The sequence below is a fragment of the Meriones unguiculatus genome, chromosome 9 (genome assembly GCF_030254825.1).
Source record: "Meriones unguiculatus strain TT.TT164.6M chromosome 9, Bangor_MerUng_6.1, whole genome shotgun sequence".
Lineage (NCBI taxonomy): Eukaryota > Metazoa > Chordata > Mammalia > Rodentia > Muridae > Meriones > Meriones unguiculatus.
This window is the reverse complement of record NC_083357.1, coordinates 26,432,320-26,448,466: the sequence shown is the minus strand read 5'-3', so window position 1 is coordinate 26,448,466 and position 16,147 is coordinate 26,432,320. Positions and strand designations below refer to the sequence as shown.

At 42.4% G+C, this 16,147-nt stretch overlaps 1 long non-coding RNA gene and 1 pseudogene across 1 annotated transcript in view; both read right to left on the bottom strand.

Moving 5' to 3' along the window:
• LOC132656581 (uncharacterized) overlaps positions 1 to 11,388 on the bottom strand; it is a 57,882-nt gene extending 46,494 nt beyond the window's left edge. Inside the window, exon 1 of the long non-coding RNA XR_009594334.1 lies at positions 11,297 to 11,388. This is a non-coding gene — a long non-coding RNA (uncharacterized LOC132656581). The remainder of the gene's footprint in view (positions 1 to 11,296) is intronic.
• Positions 5,471 to 5,923, bottom strand: LOC110565446 (ubiquitin-conjugating enzyme E2 variant 1-like; annotated as a pseudogene).
• Positions 11,389 to 16,147: the final 4,759 nt, after the last annotated feature.

The following is a 16,147-nucleotide window of genomic DNA, read 5'->3' as shown; positions in this document are numbered from 1 at the left end:
GTAGGCTCTCTGGAAGCCTTCCTAGCATGCTTGTGTTTTGTCCCATTTGTCCTGTGATGAGTCCAGCACTTTGCTGTTGTGTCTCTTGCTTTCCCAATCTGTTCTCCACATAGTTGTCACCTGAGTGATCTCCTTAAGATGTAAATCAGCTCTTGTCACTTCCTTACTTCCCACAGCAGAAGCCTCATATCCAAGCTCCCATGCCTCCTGTGGTGCCCAATTCTCAATGTCACCTAGCACCACCCATCCCCTCCCCCTCCCTCCATACCTCTGCTTCAGTTCCCCTCAGACTCAAGAAGTAGCTGAGATTTCTTTCTAATGTCTCAGCCTTTCTCTGTCAGCCCTCGTGGGGCCTTTTCTCAGTTGCACTGCCTTGGACTGAGCCCATCCTGAGTCCTGTCCCGGCGGCTCCTCAGCCTGAGATTCCCACTGCCTAAACTAGCACGTAGTACACAAAAGCAGTGAGAAAATGCTGGATGAGTCCAGACCTCCATGCAGAATGAGCTATGGCAGGCCCCGGCACAAATGAACATTCAGCGTCCCAGGTGCAAACTTACGCATAATTTCAGGACAGCAGCAGCAGACTGATGGGCCAAGAGCCTTTTCAAGGTTACATAGCCCTGCTTCCAGGCACTTCATGACCTCTCTCTAGAAGCAGACTCCTCCTGTGTAAGACAATAAGCTTGATCCCCCTCACACCACACTTCCGGTCCAGATGGGAGCTCCCGTGTGCCAGGACCTTGCATCAGTGCCCTGGCGGCAGACTTCACCCTGTACACGGCATCAGCGTAACTACCAGCTTCCCCCATGTGAAACAAAGTGTCTGGAACACCAATTCTCTAGCTCTTTTTCTCTCTGAATAACCTCCCCAGTAACTCTCCCAAGTGACTAACCCAACACTATCAAATGGGACCGGGATGTGGGTGTTGCTGGCAAATTATTTTGACATATTCAAGGTATGGACCGACAGCATATTTGGCTTGCTGAAAGGAATGTGTCAAACAGAGTTAGCTGTTATGAAAACTGGTTTGACAATAGCTAAATCATGTCACCCTTCTAGCCTACCACTGACACTAGAATGATAAATAATACCTGCCACCCACCCTTCTGACAAGAGCGAGGTGAGCTTGAATTGGATTAGGAAGAAGGCAGTGGCAAACTTTGATTTTCTTACAGAGAAGGGATCTGTAGGCACTGCTTGATGGAATCCGTGCATATTGTCAGTCACATCTTTACGCAGTCTGTGTCGCTCTGGCTACTTCATGCATTGTGTAACAAATCAATTGCATCTTGGATGGAGACTCTTCACAGACTTTTACATTTTGATTTCTTTTTGTGGGACAGCCAGCAACTCCAGTTAGCCTAGAAAGGCCAGGAGGAAGAGAAGCACGTATTTACATTTATATTGTGGTCCCCAGGGTTCTGCCTTTCCCCAGTAGGGGAAGGCTAAACTCATTGGCTGTAAGGAGCATCCTGACTGGGGAAGATCTGAACTCTGGTTTTATCAGTAGTTTCTCTTTGGTAGTGCAAGCTAAAATGAAGTAGAGAAAGAGTACCTATGAAGTTTGTAATACACACACACACACACACACACACACACACAATACATCTTATTCTGACAAGTTGCAAGGGTCATGAAGAACATATGCTCTAGATAGGAAAAGTGACCAAATCTTTCCAAGTGTCAGTCCATCTTTAGGATGGAATGTATTGGATAGCCAGCATTTTCTTGACCCTCCAAATAAGCTCTTCTTCCTTTTTTTCTTTTTTTAATGACTTTTTTGAAAATAGAGTGTTGAGGCCTCTGCTCCTTTTCAAGTTAGCCAATGGGCAACCTCTCCTCTCTTTTGGGAGGGCAGAAGAGAGACATTTTATGGCGCTTTCTTCCCTTGAAGGTTAACCTTGGATTAACTATGAAATTGTATAAACCAGCTTTAATCAACTTGATGAGAACAAGTTCAGGCAACACTAAATGTGGTCTCAGGCTCAGGGATAATAGAGCCCAGGTTCCTATGCCCTTATAAATAGCATTTTTGAAATAAGCCCTCCTAACAGTTTAATCTTGAGTATGCTTTTTTGTTCTCTGTTGGGATCCTAGTAAATACACAAATAAGAATCATGGTAGCTATATCCATGGATGCTGTTGGGGTTTAATAGATTTACATGTCTATAAAATGTTTAGGATATAACAGAGTCTTGGGTCACACAACTGCCTAAGATTATACCATATTGCCAAACATCTGTGAAGCATGAATTATGACTGTACCTGTTTAAGAATCAGTTGGAAACCTCTAGTGCTTTGGGCTTAGCCAGTTAGCACACTCTGTCATCCCTGGCCCCCATCATGACATCATCCAGGCTAGTTATTGTGGTGCATAGTTGGTTTGGCAGGAGGATCATTTTCTCCATGACTTTCCAGATCCCCTGCCGTGTGGTCATGAGGCATATGGACCAAGTTTTGTTGGTTTCATTGTTGTTTTAAAATTCTCTGCACTTAGTGCCACTCCTTAGTGCCTACAGTGGAGAGCTCCATCTTCCCACCTTGACATGGCCCCTGTTGAAGTACCACGTTCTGGATAGTCAGGCAGTCCTACGTGTAGCTTCCCTGGGGAACTAGCCTGGGGTACCACTAAAAGGGTCGAGCCTGGGAAACAGCATAAACCAAACTTGAACCTTGTTTCAACCATGTCTGAAATCTTTCCTACCAATGGACTTTGTCAATGATGCAAACAGATAACTTTCTTACTGCTTGCATTTCTTCCCTTCCCCCCAAAACACAACCCAGAGTTTCCTTACTGATATGCCTGGTGGCATTTGGATGTGAAGCTAAGTCTGTCTCTAAAAATTGACATTTTTGCCTGCTCATTTTCATCGTCATCATTGGACTGTTACAGATCAAATCCCACCTCATTTTCCTTCAGATGAAGTTTTTCCCATATGCACTTAGTGATGTTAGTTTCCGGAAGAAAGTCAAGCCTGTGCTGGGGTCTCACTTGGTCTAGAAGCTGAGGTTCTCTGTTCCCTCTGTGTGGGAAGAGATTAGATAAAACACATCGTTTCTACTCTTAATGCTTTGTGAGCACCCGTACATATGATAGAACTGGTCTTTGAACTAGAAGAGCCACTTTAGTCAGAGGCTATTGTAGGTTTGTGCCAATTAATAAAAATAATGGAGGAAACCTGCTTGTTAACATTGAGATAAGGGTCATTTTGTCCACCTCACATTAATTTCCTTTAATTCAAGTTTCCTGAAATAGTTTTGCTCTACATTTCAGTAATTTAGCCCAAACTCTCTTATCATGTTTCTGAATTCTCTTCTGTCTGAGAGGCTCATCTGCATGGAAGAAAAGGTTAGGCAATTCAAGGACATGGTCTGTTCTAAGGGTCCTGCATTTCTATTGCAGCATGTCTCCTAAAGGTTCCTTGGGCGTGTCCAAACCAAACTAGGTATACAGTCTTTTTTTCTTTCCCTTTTATCTCTCCTAATGTCCACACCTCTGTGCATACTCTTATGTTTTCTCAGTTAGACAAAGAGGAAACCAAGGAATCTTGGCTCTAGCTTACTCATTCCTATCGATCCATCTTATTCATGTGTTTCATTCCTCGAATTCACCTTCTAGAGCTGCTATGACAAATGGGTACAAGCTGGGTGTTTGTAAGGCAGCAAAAATTAGTTATTTTAAGGTCAAGTGTTCAGATATTCAAAATCAAGACATTAATGAGATTGGAGCTTTGGGAAGTTTGGAGGGACCTTAATTCTACCCTCAAAGACTTTCTGAATAACACTATATTTTGAGGTTGTTGGTAAACACTAATTTTGTGTGAGAGATACAATTTGATCCACTATAAACCTGTAAATGTTTTATTTCCTCAGATGAGGGGATAAAACAATCGTTGTTCCTGATCCTTTCTAGTTCTTTCTGAGCTCTCACTGGCTGGTTCAACTAAGCCCAAACTCCTCTCCAAACTGACTGATTCAAACTGGCTTCTCTTGCTTCTGACTGAATTGCTCTGCCTGGCCTCAAACTAATTCTGGCAATCTGTTCCAATCTTCTGGCTCCTTCTCATTCTTTCACTCATTCTGTCTTCACCTGTATCTAGCTTGTTCTCTCTGCAACCTGTCTCTGTGAAACTGTCCTGGTAAAAAAATCTCCCAGTAGAAAAATTATCCTCTCTCTCCATGTACTGCTCTTATGTTGCCTTTCTTTCTTGTCCTGTTCTCATGAGAGTTGGGCACATCCTATCTCTGACTCATTCTGTCAAACCTTTCTCTGATTTGTCTGCCCTTCAATTAGATGTAACTTTCAAACATGGCTGCTTTTTTTCTATAAACTAACCTTACCTTCATTGTTTGGGATTAAAGGTGTATATTAAAGGTATGTCTGTATTTTAGCCAGATCATACTGTAATCTGGAGTGTGTCTGTATTACAGCCAGATGACATAGACCAAGAAGTCTTTGGATGTGATTCCTAGCCAGAGCAGCCATGTTGCTGGATTAAAATTTCTCTACACAAAACTGTTCACCCTATGATCACACTGTGATTTCCACCCCTTTCCACAACAGAGCCCTGACAGTAACCGTTTTGTCTCCACCTTTGTCTTTCTTCTACCCCCAATCTTTGCTTAAATTTTAGGGCTTTCTGGTCAGTTTTTTGTCCCTTTGTTAAACTAGGCCCATGCCTTCCCGATGACAGAGGGATGATCTTCAGACTGTAGTTGAGCTAAAGTAGGTTCTTTACATGCTGGAGGAAGGATCTCCTACCTGACTATCCCTACCATCCCATCTTCCTGATTACAGAGTCCCAATGGTTAAGGACAGTATGGGCTCCAGCTCCAGCTCTACTTGCCAGAATCTGCAGCAGCTGTGGCCTTTGTAAGAGACATGTGGCATAGTTTTGGCCATTTAAAAGTAATGGCCTTCTCAGAGAGGTAAGCAGATCTGCCTGGTACTGTTACTGTGTGCCTTTCTTTTCATCCTGCCAGGTATGGAGAGAAGATGGAGTCATCATCTTGTGACCACAGGGGTCAAGCCCACACTCAGAGAGGCTCTACAGAGCAGTAGGAGGTCCCCAAATCCTTCATGGGTCTGTGGTGTCTACACCAATCCTAAGTGGCATACCTTAGACACCATTGTTTGATTAGAAAAAAATAATTTTTAATCACTTAAGGAACTCCTTTAAAGGATCTGTCACATTCAAAGGTAGCTCCTTACTGTGTGATGTTTATAGTTGTGTTAGCTGTGCCCTCCACTCCCAAAGGAAACCCACACACTTTCTTGATCTCAGAAGTTCCAGAAGAACCAGGCAGACAGCAGTTACACTACAGACAAGAAATTAGCATCACAAGAGTGTCTCAGGATGAAGTTTGAGTAGAGCTTCCTCCCAGTAATTAGGCCTACAGATGTGTCTAGAAAATTCACTACTGTGGAAAATAAAGACTTAGGTTGGAGGGGGAGGGGAGGTCAGGGCCCTAGTGACTAACTGCTGTATAACACTGTCCTTCTGGTGGCTGTGACAGCTTCTTGTTCTCTTTCGACATCATCAAGCTTCGAAGTTTCTGCAGGACGACTCTGATGCAGTGGGAATTCTGCCACTTGGCCAGCACTGCCCTGGCTTGGGGATCAACCACTCCATTGAAACTGCTCACCCCACTCATTTTGACTTTTTGTTACAAATCTTACAGGTGGGCATGCTTCTGGGTATTTAGGTCCACATTCTATTTTAAGGCTGCATATTCAGTTTTCAAAAATTGTTCTTGGAGGCCCAATTTTTATCCCTGTCTATCTTGTAAGTGTCATATCTTTGTTGTCCTCCAGACCCCAACTGATCTGCCGTGGCCTACTCCTTTTTGGCCTTCTTCCATCTCTTTCAACAGTTGGAAGTTCCGAGGGACTTTTGCTCCTGAGCTTGTGGTGGCTGCCATCTTACATCACTTTTGCTCGAAGGCCACACCTTTCTTTGATCCTTTACTTTTCTAACTTTGAGTACTAAATTATGGCTCTTACCAAATTGCTGCTTGTCTCATAAAAGCTGTATTCTGTTTTTCTACCTGTGGGCCTTTGTAGATCGATGATGTTTCCCCAGTGGGCCTGGAACTCACAGAGACCTGTCTACCTCTGCCTCCTAAGCACTTGGATAAAAAACTTGCATCACTGTACCAAGCTAGGCTTATTATTTTTATCACATTGTATGCATCACCACTCTAGTTCTTTGTTATTTATACTCTTATTTTATAGTCCTTTATTTTCTAGTTCTCAGAAGAAAGGGATCATGGCTTTCCTTTTATGCCACAATGCCTTGGACAGTGCTGAGCATGTAGTGTACGTTGGACACACATAATGAAACCAGAAAGACATAGTGCCAAGCACTTAGGGTACTGGGTACAGTTATAAATTAGATAAAGGTATAAATCAAGACCGTGGCTTTTCCGAGGAGAGAGGTGAGAACAGAGTAACGGTAGGTGTGATGAGAGAGCCTGTTATCCAGCTAGCCAGGCTGAGCTTCAGCAGCATGGCCCACATGACAAAAGGATTAAAGACAGGAAGTCATAGAGCAGGGTTCAGCCTTTGCAGAAGAAGTGAAAGATGAGGGATAAACCTGGAAATGTGAGGTGGCTAACATCAGGGAGATATTTGAATGACAAGCCCCGTGGTGCCCTGTCAGTCTTGTTATCTGGATCATAGGTTACTCCAGATGGCCTCTAATGGTTTGACTTGATACATTTCCCACTTATGATTTTTAAACTCTGTGATGGTTAAAAGCAATGTTCATTCATCAGGAACTATGCTTGCCAGTTTGAATCTTGATCTTGCCCTGGGCAGTGATATGTGGTACAATCCCCTCTTGAGGGAGCTATGCTGTGAAGCTGCAACAAGCATAGGCTCCACATAGTCCCAGGGGTCATACTTGACACTTCCCAGTGTACTGTGGGGCTGAGCCATAGTTAGGTGTAGTGAAAGTATTTGTGACTTAAGATCTTTTCAGCTAACAGTGGGTTGGTTGAGACACATCCTTCATTCCTGGAGGGCACTCCCTACTACCTTTCTCTACTTTCCCTTTAATAGGAGATCATTTTATTGTCACTAGGCACTGCACAGCCTCCTTTGCATCCATGGCTGGAATGAGGACATAAGCTCATAAATCAAATAGCCACGTTTGACTGTGAAGGTGGCACCGATTGCCATGCATGTCTAGGCTGCCAAGAGCCTAGTTTCAGATGGTATCACAAAGAGGCCAGAACAGTTTTTAAGTGTCTTACTACATGACCAAGAGAGGCATCATTTTCCTTTAAGACACTGGGGTTTCCTTTCTTATAGTTGAATCTTGCTTATATCATCCAAGTACAATGCTACGAGACTGGAAGAAGCAATTTGAATTTTCCGTAGGGCTAACTGTTAGTCCTGGGCATGTTTCCCATGCCTGCCTCATTTTTTCATTTCAAAACTACAACTATATGTGTTTCCAATCATCCTCACTTCTTAGGTGCCTCTGTGTAGGTCTTTTTTTCTGTTTTAAGAATTTGTTTTAGCCCACTGCTTTTGGGAAATCCTGCTGCTAAGGACGCAGTCCACCATGATTAGAAAGCTCTGATCTTGGCACAAAATGGAGGACCCCCTTTAACAGCAGGGCCTTCTCTTCTCTGTCCCAGGAGCCTGGGTCTGCATGTCCTCCATCTGAGGAACGTCATGTAGTCCTTAGGAAAATTACAGGTCCAACTCCCTTTCTCCCAGATGAGAACGCATTCAGCAAGCACCTGGCATTTCTGGAATGCCTCTCTATGTAAATGAGGTTTCCCAGCCCATAGCCAATGATCTCTACCCACCCTGGATAGCCTTACCCTCTCCCCAAAGTTCTATATAACCCTTGTTCACCCTAAATAAAATTGAACTGCCTTGCTGAAGCTGGTCTTGAAAGTCTGTCATTTCCGTTCATGCTCACAGGCCACTGAATCCCCAGTTTATCATTTTTGCTCCCTTTGCCCTTGTGGACTGATATCTGCCATCAACCCTCCCCCGTGCTGGGGGAGGGGAGTCACACTTTGCTATGGGGGTGTAAACCAAAAAGTAAGAGACAATGTACATGGATATTGTTAGGGCTGTGATGAACTATTTATTGATGCGTAACAAATTGTCTCCAAGTCTGGCAGCTTAACACGACAAGCATTTACTATGCCATAGTTTCTGTGTGTGAGGAACAGGGGTATAGGTTCTTTGGGGGTAGTGTATTGTGGGGTTGAGTCATCCTGTCTATAGTTGGGGCCACTGTCATTTCCACACTCATATGGTGGGCTGAAGAATCATTTCCAGGCTTACTGATATGGCTGTTGACAAGGCTCTGAAAATCTGCTAAGTTTCCTTGGGCGCTTGCTTGCAGGCTTTAGTTGTTACACCATATGGATTGCTCCATAGGCTGCCTGGGTGTCCACATGATGTGACAATAGTGAAGTGAAGGGGGGGAGAAACTGTTTCAGAAGCTACAGTCTATTTATTACCTAATTTTGGAAATGGCATCCTATCATTTATGCCATATGCTATCTGTTGCAAGCCGCCAGGAAATCTGGCCTATACTCAAAGGGTTGATATTCCACAAGACATGATTATCAGGAGTGGAGATCACTAAGAATTCCTTAGAAGCAGCCCATCATTTATACTCCGGTTAAATGCTTTGATTCCTGGAGATGGTAGTTCTTTATATATTCTCATATATGTAGTTAGACGGTATGTTAGTTGCTTTTGTGTTGCTGTGATAAAACGCCATGACCAAGATGGCTTATAGAAGGAAGGGTTTATTTATGTGGTTAGTTTCAGGGGCATCAGATTCCACCACCATCATAGCCAGCAGGCATAGCAGCGGGAGTGGGAAGCTGAGAGCTCTTCTTGAATCACAGAGTGTTGCAGATTATTAATATTTATTATTGATTCATCTTTTAGTTAAGCAGAGGTTATTCCTAAAACAGCTGTATACCCAAATCGCCACCCGGAGACTAGGATTTATTTAATTAGCCTAGAACACAATGCTGGGCAAAAGTTACTCCATCCTAAACTTCCAAGTCTCCATAGTTTCCTACCATTCAAATTTCACCCATTATACTTGCTTTTAGTCATACCTTAGGTGTGGTTCATCTCTCCTCATGGTTCGAAGTCTCTCCTGTCAATCTCTGCCTCCTACTCCTTCCTTCCTTTTTCTCCCCTCTGGGACTAGGATGTCCCAGCCTATTCTCTCCATTGCACAGCACTAGAAGAAATGGTGGCACGCTAACACAAACTTGAGAGAAACTTGCTTATTCTAGGCATCACAATGCAATGTCCGTATTGAAACCAGATAACAGGATAGAGAAATTAGCATTTGAATGAACAAGGATAAATTGTATACACTCCAAAAGAATATTATACCAACAACATATATAAAAGCTTAAAGAAGAGAGACAGCCAACAAAGTGGTGTATCTTTGAACTCTTCATGTCTGCCTTCAGGGGCAGACTTCTGTCACCAAGGCCATGCCTCCTAAGTCCCCAAATAATACCACCAACTGGAAACCAAATACATAAGCCTACGGGGAACATTCTCATTCACACAACCACAGATGGGTTCTTTTCTGAGTTGGTGAGAAAGTGGTATAATAATTCAAGTGATTCAATGAGCATCTACAGGATGCCAATCATATGCAATGGACTGGAGATAGAGCAGTAAATAAAATAGGTATGGTCACCACCTAAGTCTAAGAGGAATCCTGAGCCCTAATAGAAGACAATAGCTTATTATATTTCATTGGCAGCTCCCTCTCCAGTATGAGCAAAAGGAGGTCATCACACATTTTTTTTACTTTGTTCCTTCAGTCTTGGTCACTTGACTCTGGATAATCACTAACGGGTCACCTGAACCCAAGGAATGGACCAGAAACATTTCTACTAGGGAGAGGATTTTCTAGAACAGGCTTTGTTTCCAGTACCAGCTCTATCTGGTTCTAGTGACATGTCATTGTGCAGGATATTTGTGATTCAGAAACATGACTTCGTTGTCACTTTTACTGCTGTCACTCATTTGGAAGTAGAAATCAATGCTGGAAAGGAATTTTTCCACAGATAATCCAATCCATCAAATTGTTTATATGCTATCTCAAGTTCTTCTGTTAAGAAAGCAAGTCTAGGTATAAATACATTAACTAATGAAGAAAAAGGGATCTGTGTTTGGACTTTGTGCAACAGTAATCCTTTTTGCAATTGAGAGATAATCTTTAGGTAAACAGAGAATATGGAATACGCTCAGACTAATAGTGTTCAGTCAAAATAACCAAATATTTAGCGTACATGATGTAAGTGTTAGTCCATCCCCGGCGCCCTCAAGAACATACGCTCCCCTTGTAGCAAGCAGTCTGGCTTCTAAATGTGCACTGAGTCTTTCCAGTGCTTCGTGCGTAAATGTATTCAGAATTTTTCACACATGTGGACATACTGAGAGTGATGAACAGCAGTTTTAAAGACATGCTGTAGAAATGCCAGTTTCCAGGCGGATTTGTTTTGCTACGAAGTTAGTTAACACTTGGTTCATGAAATAGTGGGTGGAAAGGAGAGGTATGTGGCATGAGGACTTATACTCAAATAGGGGGATACCTGCCAGGTAATGGATGGCCCAAAAGAACTGAGAAGATGAAGTCCTCAAATGATTTCCTCAGTTAGCTCATCAGAGCTATGGAGAGCAAGGGAAGGGCAAGAATTCAGAGTATACAAGCTGATGGCTGAGCGTTAACCCTTTTAGCACTAAGGGTGCAGGAGCAAGCCATAATTTGTTTCTCACTAAGCCTGCCCTCTTTGTTCTTCAATGGCTAACGGTGGGCAGGAGAACAAAGGCATTACACTATTACAGTCCCCTTGCTTTCCTTTTTTTTCCAATCTCTCACACAAGGCATAACTCAAGAACATCCAAAGGAGTTGAGAGAGCACTTTTTCTGTGTGTGAATATGGTCTGATCTAATCTGGAAAATGTAGAGATGGTACCCTTTGCAGCTGCTTATACACTAACTTTCTGTTTGAGATCGCCGAGGTGCTGAATGTTGAAATGCATAATGGGCAGAGTAGCATATTAATCTAGGCTGCTAGACTTCATTACTGTCACCTCGGCTGGCCACTGGATACACAGAAGCAATGTCTGTCCCCAGCTCAGAGACTGAGACAGAGAAACCGAAACGAAAACCTCTGTTCTCTCACTTTTCAGTGGTCATATAAATTACTTTTCTCACTGCTGTGATCAATTATCCCATATAAAGCAACTCGAGGGAAGAAGGGTTTATTTGGGCTCACCATCTGAGGGATGCAACACGTCCTGTCAGGATGGGGCGGCTGAGACCACTGCAGTCAGGGAGACCCTGAAGCACCAGCGTGCTGCACTTGCTTCTCCTCTGTGTTCAGTCTGGGATCCCAGCCCGGGAAAAGGCGCTGCCTGTGCTCACGAGGCTCTTTCCATCTCACTTTGCCCAATCTAGAATCTCCCTCAAAGACCTGACTGCAAGTTTCTTTCCTAGATTATTCTAAACCCTGTCAAGTTGGCAATATTAACCATCACACTGGGGAAGATAGATTTAAAAAAAATAAATGCGTGAACTGTGTTGAGTTCTTTAGGATCAATGCTTAATGGCAAAATTAATTGCTGTAATCCATTTAATTTGATGAAACAAATATTCATGGTGTCTGTAGTTATCTGCTTCACTCTGGCAAATGAGAAATCTTTATACCAATATTCCCACCAACTCTTTATATACTCCACTTTGTGATTTTTCTGAATGTGTAGATTTAATACAGTGCTTTTCTAATTAATGATGGTATTATAGTTTTCATTATCGTGTGTGTGTGTGTGTGTGTGTGTGTGTGTGTGTGTGTGTGCTCATGCCATGGCCCTGTGTGGAGGTCAAAGGATATCTTGCAGGAGTATGTTCTCTCTTTCCACTATGCGGATCTCAGCCAATCAGACTTAGCAGCAAATACCTTTCCCCGATGAGCCACCTCCCTAGCCCTAACTAATGGTGGCTCTGAGTCTCTCTTTATAACTTAGTTATATTCCCCATACTAAATTTGCATGTTTATATCCTTCATTCGTTTTTCTATGGACATGGACGCCAGGTTATTAGCATCATTGGTACTATTTGAGACAGGGTCTCACTGTGTAGCTCTGGCTGGCCTGGAACTTTCTTTATAGACCAGGCTAGGCTTGAGCTCACAGAGATCTGCCTGCCTCTTCCCACTGAGTGCTGGGGCTAAAGGTATGCACATTGCATCTGAAGAAAAAGACCGTTATTGTTGATTGTAAGGAACTCTTCTAGATGTTTCCAACATGCTACATATTAGTCAAATGTGGCTTTTCAACACTTGGAGTGTGTCTGGTCTAAATGGAGACCTACCATGAACAAAAGCATGCATACAAGTTGTGGATTCGAAATTTGAAAGATGTAAAAGGCCTGAGCACTGTGCTTGATAAGAAACATATTGAAAAGATTGACAGGAATAATAGATTAAAAAAAACGAAGTCCATTTCACTTCTTTTTATAGTGTATCTATATATGTTCCTCCCATTTCCTTCCTGTTCTGTGCATGAATCCGTGTTGGGCAGACACGGCAAGTGTCCCCTAGGCTGTCAGACCAATTTACTCTGTTTATAGTGACTTGTAATTGCAACCATCCATTTGTTCTGAGTGGTGCTTTTGAAGTTTCGCGGAAGAATTCTTTCTTTATCCTTAGGTCACAGAGATATTTTCCTCTATTTTGTCCGGTTACTTTGATTGCATTAGCTTTTGCATTCTTTGTATATGATGAATCACATCAGGATTCACTTTTTTCTTTTTTGTTTTTGTGCCAGGGATTGAACTCAGGGTCTCCCACATGCTAAACACATGTTCTACCACCAAACCCTCCACACCCCAGGATTCATTTGTATTCCTCACTGAGATCAGCCTTCCTTTTCTCCATGTGATGAACCACTTTTGCCAACACTGTCTACTGAATTTTTATCTTTGTCTCATTGATTTATGCTGTTCCTTTGGTGGTATGTTATTTTGTGTTAAGATCCCCTGCATAAAATTAAATTTAATTAGCCAACAGCAATAAACAATTGGGAGGTACCATAGAGAGCTTGGGTTTCTGGTATTGAAAAACTGTAGGCTCTAGCAGCGTGGGGCCCCCTTTCTCCAGTGGCAGTCAGCAGCTGGCCTTGACCAAGGACAGCTCCATCAGAGAACCAGGAAGTCATCTTTGTCCAAATGTCCTCACAAGTCCCCAGGGCCTCAGAACTCTGAAGGTAAGGGTCAGTAGCCATTTTTTTTTTTTTTTTGCACAAGTATTTTTTTTTCTCATAGTAGAGCTAAGAGGAAACAGAATGATGTTAACCCTGCACCTCTCAACAGCCAGGAAAAGGGAGACTGAGGGATTTGGCCTCTTTTATGTACTTTCCTAGTTCCATAAAAACATATATATATATACATATATATATATTTAAAGATTTATTTTTATTTGTGTCTCTGTGAGCATATGACACTTATGTGTAAGTACTTCAGAGGACAGAAGAGGGTGTCAGATACCCTAGAACTGGAGTTACAAGTGGTTGTGGGCCACCTGACAGACACTTCAGATGGATGCTGGACACTGAACTTGAGTTTCTTCAAAGGATAGCAAATGCTCCTAATAGCACAGCCCTCTTCCAGCCTTCTGGGCTGATTTTTAAATACTATATAAAATTCTTTGTGGCACAATTTTTATGTCCTATTTTTACATTAGATTTTATGTGAAATTCTCAAACTATACTGGTAGACGTGGGCAAGGTTCACAGTGTGGTTGGTATGTGAACAGCTGAACAGCAGTACAGACAGAACTGTACAGCTCCATGCTGAGAAGGTCCCATGCCCAGTTTAAAGGGCTGCTGTCATCTTCAGATGTCCCTAAAAACACTGTCTCTGACTTGCTGTGCCAGGCCATCAGAGGGGATGGGGCATGGTGTAAACACAGGCAGAAGGCACAGTACTGCATCGCTCTGTTCCTTGCAGCCCGCTTTCTTTCTTTCTTTCTTTCTTTCTTTCTTTCTTTCTTTCTTTCTTTCTTTCTTTCTTTCTTTCTTTCTTTCTTTCTTTTCCTTCCTTCCTTCCTTCCTTCCTTCCTTCCTTCCTTCCTTCCTCCCCCCCCTTCTTTTTCTCTTTCCATATGGCATTAAGTGGTGCCTCAGGAGAATGGATTCTAGCTGACTCACCATGGATGGGAGTTAGCAAGACTCAAAGCTATCACTGTCTAAATGCATTACAGCTGTACCAAGTCCACAAAGGCTGACAAGTCAGACTTCTAACTTACACTGAGAAACCAATGGGATTCTCCGAAATACAAGTGACCTAAGGAGTGTGTCATATCTTTCTTATTTCTGTTCGTTGTCTGTGTCAGCCAGCCTCTAAATGCTGAAATATGAGATGTGGGTGTGGGTATGGCCTGGGGGATATGAATATGGGAGGGAGAAAAAAGGGGCAACCCAAGTTCTGGTCGTTGAAATCCTTCTTAATTATGTGGAAACCAACATATGTATATCAATAAATAAGGGACAACTGAGGCAGTTCTGTTCAAGATTTCTATTGTTCTTGTAAGAATAAAATGCATGTGTGAGCTGCAAAATTAGATAACTTCAGTGTTTTTTAATATAAATTAAATGCTCTTTTTTTATACTGAGATCTGTGTTGTCCAATATAAAGATAAATAGTGCAATAAATGTTAATAATTAAAATTTAAAATTTGCCTTTGCCACAAATGACATTAAAAGGCAAATTAAAAACATTGAAGCAAATTAGAAGACCAATCTCAAAAGAAGAGGAAAGAACTTCATATTTTCATGTTGCCAGGGAGGAAAAAGCTTTCAACTACCCTCTTTGTTTGTTAATTGGTGCCCTTGAAATAAAAAGGAAAAGGAAAAATCAGTAAGTTGAAGGACAGGTGTTCGCAGAAAAATATGACTTGAAGGAGTGACAAGGCTTCAGTTTAGCTTCTCAGTGTGACAAGGTTGGTGGGTTAGAACTTCAAGGAACAGGAAAGGTGGAAAATGACAGAAAGACATAAAAGGGAGAAGTGACAGGAGGTGGCATTAGGGTGCGTTCTGATTCAGAGGTTCCCAAACCAGGCATCAACTTCCCATCTGTAGCAGCTAGAGTCAGCTACCCCACCCCAACCCCTAACCCACCCCTACTCCCATCCCCCCCCCCTCAGCACTTACTTGACTATCTGGATTTATGTTAAACAGACAAACAAAAGTTGATCAAAGAGTTTTCTTGAATTTACCACGTTACAAATGTCTCTACTGCAGGTTGATTTTTATGCCTTCTTTATAAAGAAGGTCCTTTGGTTCTCTAAAGAAGGTTCTTTGGTCCCTTTATATTTAATTGTTCCTATTCTGTTAAAACAGAGGGTTTTATGGTTTTGTTTTATACTGGATGCTGCAAACTACATAGTGACCTGTGGAAATAGGGTAGGGGAAGGTAGAAAAGTTCTAAATTCTCTCCTATAACCCTGTCTCTATCAAGTGTCCAGAGGTTATAGAGAGTCCTAAGCCTCTTCTGCTCTAGTTAACATACTGGTTGGATTTCCTCCTGTATGTCTCCATAGAGAGAATATCTTGTGTATTGCATGGATGCATTGCCTGTCAAGTGAAAAACCTATGGTCTCTAGAAAAGTGTAGACTAGAAGGTGGGACATCCAGGCAGGCAGAAAGGATTCTGGGATAGAGTGAGAGTGAAGGATTCACCCAGGAAGATTGAGAATATGTACATGATACCTGAGCTCAGGTAGCCACGTGGCAGAATAAATGGGTTATTTTAAGCTATGAGCTTGTTAGAGAAGAACCTAGCTATATGGCCTAGATATTTATAAATATATTTTGAGTCTCCTGAGTCATTATCTGGGAGATTGAGACCTGGAGGAAAGACATGTTCAATTTAGTACACCTCTCTTCTACCACGCCATCACAGTAAGAACACCGAGTTCCACAGGGTAGAGGTTTTGGATATAGTATAGAGGGTTGGGGGCTGGAGAGGCAGCTGAGTGGTTTAGACCACTTACTGCTTTCTCAGCAGATCTTCGTTTGGTTCTCAGCATCCATTTGTGGCTCACAACTGCCTGTAACTCCAGTTTAGAGAG